This window comes from Theropithecus gelada, chromosome 20, assembly GCF_003255815.1.
Source record: "Theropithecus gelada isolate Dixy chromosome 20, Tgel_1.0, whole genome shotgun sequence".
NCBI lineage: Eukaryota > Metazoa > Chordata > Mammalia > Primates > Cercopithecidae > Theropithecus > Theropithecus gelada.
The window spans coordinates 16,099,999-16,109,634 of NC_037688.1; the positions used below are offsets into that span (position 1 = coordinate 16,099,999).

The 9,636-nt window shown below is 39.7% G+C and overlaps 1 protein-coding gene across 1 annotated transcript in view; it reads right to left on the bottom strand.

The window, feature by feature from the left end:
* The window catches only part of CSNK2A2 (casein kinase 2 alpha 2), a 30,182-nt gene extending 21,303 nt beyond the window's left edge, over positions 1-8,879 (bottom strand). The window contains exons 1-2 of the mRNA XM_025370649.1: positions 8,779-8,879; positions 5,936-5,986 (exon numbers count right to left, since the gene is read on the bottom strand). The gene's annotated coding sequence lies outside the window, so the exon portion shown is untranslated. The remainder of the gene's footprint in view (positions 1-5,935; positions 5,987-8,778) is intronic.
* Between the last annotated feature and the right edge of the window lie 757 nt (positions 8,880-9,636).

Consider the following 9,636-nt stretch of genomic DNA (forward strand, 5'->3'; position numbering starts at 1 on the left):
TTTTTTTTTTTAATTGAGATGGAGTCTCATTCTGTCGCCCACGTTGGAGTGCAATGGCATGATCTCTGTGCACTGCAACCTCCGCCCCTCTGGGTTCAAGTGATTCTCCAATCTCAGCCTCCCGAGTAGCTGGGACTACAGGCGTGCACCACCACACCTAGCTAATTTTTTTGTATTTTTAGTAGAGACGGGCTTTCACCATGCTGGCCATGCTGGTCTCTAACTCCTGACCTCAGGCGATCTGCCTGCTTCACCCTCCCAAAGTGCTGAGATTATAGACATGAGCCACCACACCTGGCCTGAGACACTTTTAAGTATGGGAGGTTGCTACAATTATTCATTCCAACTCTTAGAGACCAACTTTTCTCATTCATTTGTTTCGAAGTTTTGTCTTGTTCTAAAATATCTTTATTACAGTTTCGGTATATATAAAGCATAAAAACTGCTGATTTTAAGGAGAAACTGACCAAACCAATACCTCTACCATAAAGTGAAATACAAGGAAAAAAAATTAGTAGGCCATAATTCTGAACTAAATTAACACACTTGGCATAAAAAATGATTATGTACTAAAGTTACAAAGCAACCATCAACAAATTCCAAATAATTAACATTATATAGGTCATATTCTCTGAACATAGTGCAATCAAACTTTAAAAAAATTCAACTGGATCCTGGATCATACATTCACAAACACACAGCTATAAAGAATATTACTGAAACAATAATTATAGAGAAACTTTTGAGTATGAACTTATCTTAGATGGCACTATTGTATAAATACTAAATTTCTTCGGTGTACTAAGAGTATTGTGTTTGCACAGGAAAACAGCCTAGTTTCAGTGCTAGCATATTTACAAGTGACGTATCATAATGATGTCTGCAACTTACTTTAAAATGACTCAGCAAAAAGATAAAATAGAGGCAGAAAGGAGAGGCTGGGCATAGTGGCTCACGCCTGTAATCCCAGCACTTTGGGAGGCCAAGGTGGGCAGATCACCTGAGGTAAGGGGTTCAAGACCAGCCTGGTCAACATGGTGGAACCCTGTCTCTACTAAAAACACAAAAAATTAGCTGGGTGTGGTGGGGCATGCCTGTAGTCCCAGCTACTCAAGAGGCTGAGGCAGGAGAATCGCTTGAACCCAGGAGGCGGAGGTTACAGTGAGCCAAGATCAGGTTACTGCACTCCAGCCTGGGTAAGAGATCGAGACTTTGCACTCCAGCCTGGGTGAGAGATCGAGACTCTGTCTCAAAAAAAAAAGGAAAAAAAAGCCAGGGTTAGGGGACAGGGAGAGAAATAACTGCAAATGTGGCAAAACAGTAACAACTAGTAAATCTAGGTGAAGGATATATACTGATTGTGCTATTCTTTCCAATTTTCCAAGTAAAAAGTCTGGGGAGAAAAATGCAAATTCACAATGTTGCAGTTTGCACTTCTAGTTTAAAAACTATCCAGAAGCGAGTTCCATAACCATGGGATGCAGATAAAATGATGCTTAGGGTTATACAAACTTAAGCACACGTATTGTGAAGAAAAACAAAATCAAGGCTTGGCACGGTGGCCCACACCTGTAAACCCAGCATTTTGGAAGGCCAAGGCAAGTGGATCACGAGGTCAGCAGCTCAAGGCCAGCCTGACCAACATGGTAAAACCCGTCTGTACTAAAAACAGAAAAATTAGCTGGCCGTGGTGGCACACACCTGTAATCTCAGCTACTCAGGAGGCTGAGGCAGGAGAATCGCTTGAACCTGGGAGGTGGAGAATGCAGTGAGCCAAGACTGTGCTACTGCACTCCAGCCTGGGCAACAGTGTGAGATTCCGTCTCAAAAAAAACAAAAAAGAAAAGGAAAAACAGAATCCAATGAGTTTAATTCAACTCAAGAAATGAAGAAGAAAACCACTGAAAGCCCAACAAAGTTGAAGGAAGAAGAAATGTAACATAGGAGCAGAAAGAGAAAAACAAAAACAATAACTGAGCAATAAAACCAAAAAGCTGGTTCTTTTAAAGGATTAATAAGAGATCCCTAGCAAGACTGATTTAAAAAGAAAAGGAGTAAAGGCACGAATACTACTTAAAAATGTGAAGGAAAGGATAACTACAGATACTCCAGAGGTTTTTTTTGTTTTGTTTTGTTTTTGTGACCAGTCAACAATACAGTTTTTAAGTCCTAAGAGAATTCTTTGTGTCAATCAAATTCAAAGTAAATAAAATATATATTATCCAAATAGACTCAAGAAGAGACAGAAAACCGGGATAAACTTTAACCTGTTTTAAAAAGGAAAGTATGGTTCAAAGTCTTCCTCCCACCCCTGAAAGACATCTACTCATATAATACCTATCTCATATAAACTTTCAGAGAATAGGAAGAGGAAAAGCTACCCAATCTATCTTGTATAGTATAACCTTGATACCAAATTTAGAGAAGGACCCTATGACAAAATAAAATTATAGATCAAAATTTATAATCCATTGCACCAATATAAAATACTGAAAAGAATGGGCTGCGGGCTGCATCACTGTTAATTCACCCTCGTATTAACCAGGGACAAAAACTCTCTGGGTGATACCCTTAAAACCAGTTGTTAATATACTTTACACTAAAATTAAAAAGATAAAAAAGACAAACTTTCCTAATAAGACGGACACAGGACAAAATAAAAAGAGTAAAGGGCATCACGACAATGAACTAAATGATTTTCTATTTGTGGCCTGCCTATCTGGAAAAGAATGTAATTTTCCTGCCATGATTTGCTCTTCAAAAATACACATCTGCCATCTGATATTTAATGATCTCTTGACTAAAATGTCATGGCTTGAACATTCAAAGGGGACCTCCAGTTAAACAAGGCAGATCAAACACCTCTGCTCCACCTGAAACTCCTCTAAAATAACCGTAAAAGGGGCAGGGATAGGAGAAACAACATTGTGAAGCTGGAAAACATGTCTCTGCCAACAGCGAAAGGGGAGCCAGAGGCAAACAGCTTCAAACTGAACAACCTCAGAGAGGCTTAGGACAGGCGACCTCTGATGTTGGTCTAAGAGAGCAAACAGAGTGCACTGGAAATGGGAAAATGAGTTTAAGATACCACATTGAAAACTGGAGATTTAGGTGAAGTCTGCACAACACTCCCCATGGTTCTCCTCAACTTGAGGCTAAGATACCAGCAGCCAAGCCTGCATCCTTGAGACAGGGGCTGATGGTTCTTTAGAGCAATGAGCAGACATTCAAAAACCACGATATTTCAGAGACAAATAACAAAAACTCACACACAAAGAAAAATAGAGAAAAAGTATGAAGGGAAAAAATACAATATTCTTAGTGAGAAAATAGAAGGTATTACATAAAACATAAAAGAACAGGATACTATTTTAAAAAGTTCCGAGACCAAAATGGAGCTGTAAGATGTGAAGTCTAACATTTGAATGAGTTCTGGAAAGTGAGAACAAAGAAGAAAGGGGAGAAAAATCAAAGAACATTAAAAATATTTTTTCCAAAACACAGGGGAAAAAGCCCAGCAAGTATGCAGAACAAAAGATAAAAAGGACCCATATGAAGGCACGTCATCGTGAAATTTCAGAAGACTAGAAATGAGAAAATCCTAAAAGCTTCCAGAGAAAAAAAACAAAAACAAAACCATCACATAAGATGAAACCAGAATGGCTTCAGTGGTAATACTGGAACAATCTCTTCCAAATCGAGGACATTATGAATTAGAACCTACAATTCTATACTCTAGCAAATACATTAATTGGTAGGACAAAATAAAAATGATTTCAGACATGCAAGCCTCAAAAAAACATTAATTTCCCGTAATCTCTTTAAAGAAAGCTACAAGAGAATGTATGAAACATCCCCTTTGAGGGTTAAGACCCGAGAGAGAATTTCTCTAAGAAATCAGAATTCCCACTAACTGATCTTCAGCAGTTGTTAACTCAACAGAGCAGATGCCACTTCAAGAAACAGAAAATGGGCTGGGCGCGGTGGCTCACGCCTGTAATCCCAACACTTTGGGAGGCTGAGGTGGGTGGATCACGAGGTAAGGAGATTGAGACCATCCTGGCTAACATGGCGAAACCCCGTCTCTACTAAAAATACGGAAAAAAAAAAAAAAAATTAGCTGGGCATGGTGGTGCACGCCTGTAGTCCCAACTACTCAGGAGGCTGAGGCAGGAGAATTGATTGAACTTAGGAGACTAAGGTTGCAGTGAGCCGAGATTGCACTACTGCACTCTAGTCTGGGTGACAGAGTAAGGCTCCGTCTCAAAAAAAAAAACAATAACAAAAAAACCACAAAACGCTGAGGTGAAATTTTACACGTGTAGCTAGACAATTGGTAAAAACTCATTAACGAGGCACAGGCATTTAAAACTTTGGGAATTACACTATGAAGTTCCATTCACATAAGCCTTTCAATTTTTACATTAGGAACATACTTGGTTTCACTAAAGACTATCTGGTTTTCTAAGACATGCACACACATTCTCATTCACATATACCAGGATAAATGTGGGTGATTCATAGGATCAGCTACACATATCGGCATAGTACCATACCAGCTAAGCGCTGTTATGCTGCTGAATGAAAAAATTTACACCCCGTTCTTTAGAGTTCACTGCTAATTTCACCTGTGAGGAATCATATTAACAAGAAAATCTGTCACATGTGGGAAGTGCTATATACTACACAAAAAACTTCCTTGTTTTGTAGGTCAAAATATCTTCTTTTGCTTACTTTTCACTAACCTTGTTTTAGTCATTTTAGAGTGATAAAGAAAAATTAGGCTGGGCGGGACAGTGGCTCACACCTATAATCCCAGCCCTTTGGGAGGCAGAGGTGGGTGGATCACCTGAGGTCAGGAGTTCGAGACTAGCCTGGCCAACACGGTGAAACCCCGTCTCTACTAATAATACAAAAAAAAAAAAGTTGCTGGGGGTGGCAGTGCATGCCTGCAGTCTTAGCTACTCGGGAGGCTGAGGCAGGAGAATCGCTTGAACGCGGGAGGCAGAGGTTGCAGTGAGCCGAGATCGCACCAGCCTGGGCAACAAGAGCGAAACTCCGTCTCAAAAAAAAAAAAAAAAAAAAATTTAGGTGTGAGAATAAGGTTCTCTTACTCTCACCCAGAACCATCCCTCCTGATACCAACATCTTTCAACTGCTGATTTAGTTTTGTCTCTAGCTCCTGTCACAACAAAATCACAAGTCTCTTACTCACTGACAGAGTTACAATCAACTACAAGTCCTCCAAATGCCCCTGAAAATCAACGCTACTATTTTGTCTGTATATTGGTTTTTAAATTACGTGCTAAAAAGGGGTTTCCACCATGTCTAGTATGCCTAACCCCCAAAATCTTGAAATTATAAAATTTGTGAAAAACCAGTTTAAAACCATGATTTTAAAAGAACACTTCAATGTCTAAAATAATTTACATTATAAGAAAATGTAAAAAACCCAGATAGGGCTCTTCTAAAGCACTGAGTCTGGTTTTCCTGAATCATTTATTTGTACGTCACGTGCACACACACACTCGCTATCTGACAGCACTGAATCCAATGCATTGCTTCTTTTCACAAGAGCCTTGTATCAGTCTATCCCTTCCTCTAGGCAAAGTAAGATTTTGTACAAAAGTCAAAGTTAACATACAACTAAAGCTATGCTGTCTAAAACAAGAGTGTTACAGATGAGGCACGAGCTTAGACCCAGCTAAGCAGCTACTCCTGGAGTAAGCAAGGCAAAGGGTGATGAGTAATTTCACCTAATGCAAGAACCCTAGCCACTTTCTGCATCCTGCACTCATGCTTTAAGGAACCCAATTTGTTATCTCCTCCTCTCATCAATGACAGCCCTGCCCCTTGGGGTTCTGGAGTACACAATATTTATCACCACCTCCCCCTCACCCCGTTAACCCCATGCCAGAAAGAAAAGTATACGCACCTTAAAATCTGTATTATTGATATATTCAAATACCAAAGCTGGTGTCTTTGACTGTAAAAGAGAATATTAATGCTTTTTAAGTACCCAAACAATAATCAAAGTAATCTGCTTCTGCCAAAATGGCCCATCCCCAAATCCTACTCAGATAACAAAGGGATTCACTCATCAGGGACAGCCTGTCTAGAAAAGTATTCTCTTGAAATTTTATGATGTCTGGAATTTGCTTCAAAATAACTGGGGATAGTGGGAGGTGGGAAGTGGTGGGAGTATAGATGAAATAAGGTTGGCCACAGCTGATTAACTGCTAAAGCTGGGTCATGTGTGAAGGAAGGTTCATTACATTATGCATTTACTTTTGAAAACAGTTGAAAATTTCGTAATAAGGCCGGGCGCGGTGGCTCAAGCCTGTAATCCCAGCACTTTGGGAGGCCGAGGCGGGCGGATCACGAGGTCAGGAGATCGAGACCATCCTGGCTAACATGGTGAAACCCCGTCTCTACTAAAAATACAAAAAAAAAAACTAGCCGGGCGTGGTGGCGGGCGCCTGTAGTCCCAGCTACTCGGAGGCTGAGGCAGGAGAATGGCCTGAACCTGGGAGGCGGAGCTTGCAGTGAGCCGAGATCGCGCCACTGCACTCCAGCCTGGGTGACACAGCGCGAGACTCCGTCTCAAAAAAAAAAAAAAAAAAAAAAAGAAAATTTCGTAATAAAAAGTTTTAAGAGGAATGTATTCTCTGAATAACCTACCAATGGCCTTAACCAATCTTCAATGGTTATGTGAGGATTTATACCCTGGAGTGTCCCAGTTTGCCAACTATATACAAAAAAAGTGACACATTTTCATCTTAGTTGAGCAAGCCAGAATTGCACTTGACAGAATTATCACAGGTTGTGGGAATGTATCATAGGTCTTTTGGGGGACCAAAAGGAAAATATAACCATCCATGATATGATCAATAAGCTACACCATAATATTATTGCCTTGGCTAGAGACCATTACAGATGGTCTCATCTTATCAAGCAGACCTGTTCCTAAAAACTCATATATAATCGATTATTTTTAAAGTACTATAATCTTTAATCCAATGAGTACAAAAATGTTAAATACTAGCTTGTATAAATCTAGATTTTCAAATAACAGGATTCCTTAATTGAAGTAAAATAACACTAATTGGCAGTTAAGAAGCTTTCAAAATTGGGAGAAAGTAGGGACTTAAGGAGTTATAGAAAAAAAAATCATCTAGCAATCTTTTGCTCAAGAACCATGTGAAAGTTACCTAGGAAACAGGCCACAGGGCAGCATGCAGATCTCTGCGAGGACAACTCAGAGTCCAAACAGCAGCCCCAGTAGCAGCCATGATTAAAAATTCTTCACCAGCCCGAAACTGTAAGGGTTTCATCAATATTACCACATCTCTCTACAGGCTGTGAAGTAAGCCTGACCTTCTAATAGACAAGGGGTCCCTGTTGATTTTTGTCAACTTCAATTTACTTGTCTTACATTATCACGTAAAACATACACATACTTTAACAAATTACAAAAATAATAAGATGTAGCACTAAGTTCCGCTAACTTGAAAAAGAAAAAGCAAAACAAAGATGCTCCTGGTATACCACATACTAACTCACATTTTAAAAATTATTCTGAAATTCCTATTTTTACATGGTGCTCATTTTTCAATGGGTACTCATTTCCAATGCAGCCCATTTTCAAACAGGAGGCAGTCCAGAACTAGTCATTATAAAATCAATCTGTGCTAAAAGGACAGGATATATCTTAAAGGCCAATTAGTTACAATCTGGCATACAACAATCCCTTCCCTTCTCAGTCTTCTCAGGGTCCAGAAGGAAAAACTTTCCTTATGCTTCAACAATACTGTGTAATCTTGAGTGAATCTTCTAACCTCTGCAAACTACGATTTTCTCATCTGTACAATGTGAATAAATGGTACCCAACCCAATGGACTATTGTGAGGACTGAGTGACATGACACAGTTGGGCACTTGGAATATGCCCAGCACATAGTAAGCACTCAATGCATGTTAGCTACTATATTATTACGAGGATGTCTTTAGCAGCCAGGAAAAAAAACCTATTTCTTTAATAAACAAAACTATCATAGGAAGAGAACAGGGAAGTATCTGAGGTAGAGCAGGTGGAGAACAGCAATGGGACAAGAAGGGGTACGAAAGTGGGGAGGTGAGGTGCCTCCAACCTTAGCTAATCAGAAACACCTAAGGTTAAGTTACTCCCTAGGGAGAGAAAACAAAATTAAACAGTACATTTAAAATGACTAAAAACTAAGCATTAACAAAAATATTTTAGTCTATCTACATATGCGACGTGAGCCCTAATGACACATGCTGAATTAAGGGAAAGACGACGACTTCTTCAAAGGGTCAGTGGAGCTGGGACCTGCTCAGGCCTTTATGCCAGGTGTCCACGTGGAGATGTTCATTCTCCTTGTGTAAACCCAGATTTTCAAATGTCACGCTTACTTAAGTGAGGTAGAGCAACACAAATTGGCAGTAATGCACTTTCAAAACTGGAGAGACGCTGGGCCTTAAAGGAGACATTCAACAAACATTTGTGGGCTGAATCAAAACACTGAAGTACAAACCCAGAAAAGGGATTTTTCTCTGTACACTTTCAGGTTCCATTGCAGTGGTTGTAGCTGTTTTATCACCGGGCCACCGTGATTTTTTTCTGGTTTTCAAACCAGTCAGTAGTTAAGACAAACACCACCATCCCCACTGTATCATTACATGAGGTTCTGCGTGTTCAACAACCCCCATATCCACACCCCGGCCTACTAGTATACTCCCCCAACCATTTGGCACCTACCACAGGGTCCTTTACAGTGTCAATCAGCTTAATGATATTTGTTCCACCACGAAGGTTCTCCAGAATCTTAACCTCTCGTTTTATCTTCTTTTTCTTCACTGGCTTAAATACACAAGAGTAATCAGAAGTGAGACTCCTTTTGAAGTTAGTAAATAAAACTTTAAAACGTTAGCCAATAAGATGGACAGTATGCTATCTTGTACACTCTGTTGTGTTAAAGAGCGTGCCTAAATTCGAAGAGAAAAAGCTGACATAGAACGGGCTTGCCTGTAAGAACCTTTAACATTAGGTTAATTTACAGACCCATACAGCTTATGTCTCAAGATCTTTAAGTAGTTATATTGAGGGCACTTAAAAATTTTGAATACCCGTATCACACTTCAAAAATAAAACTTCTGCTTACTAGATAGCTGCCAAGTGGAAAATATAGCTCTGAACAGCTGTATATCATGCACTCACAAATGGAAAAACCGAAACAAAATGGTGAGACACCTGCTCTTCCAATGAGTTACATGTAATTTTGTCTTTCAGGAGTGAAAGACCAGTTCACTGACATCAGGTTACAAACTTGCTTCCCAGCTGCTGGCTCTCATTTCCTGTCACCACTCCCATTTCCTTAATATCTAGAATCTGAAATCAGCACAGAGCCAGTTAATGTTTCCCAACAGATCCCATTCCTGAAGAAAGAGATGTCGAATCAGGAAAGGAGAAATCAATCTGATACAACAGTGACTGAACACTTCTATCTAACTTTTCAGTCTGCTGGAAAGATTAAAAGTTTTAAAAATAATTACTCTCATTACACATATTACTCCTTGTCTTAAATGAGCTAAAGAGTTTGAGGAAGAATAGAAGCGG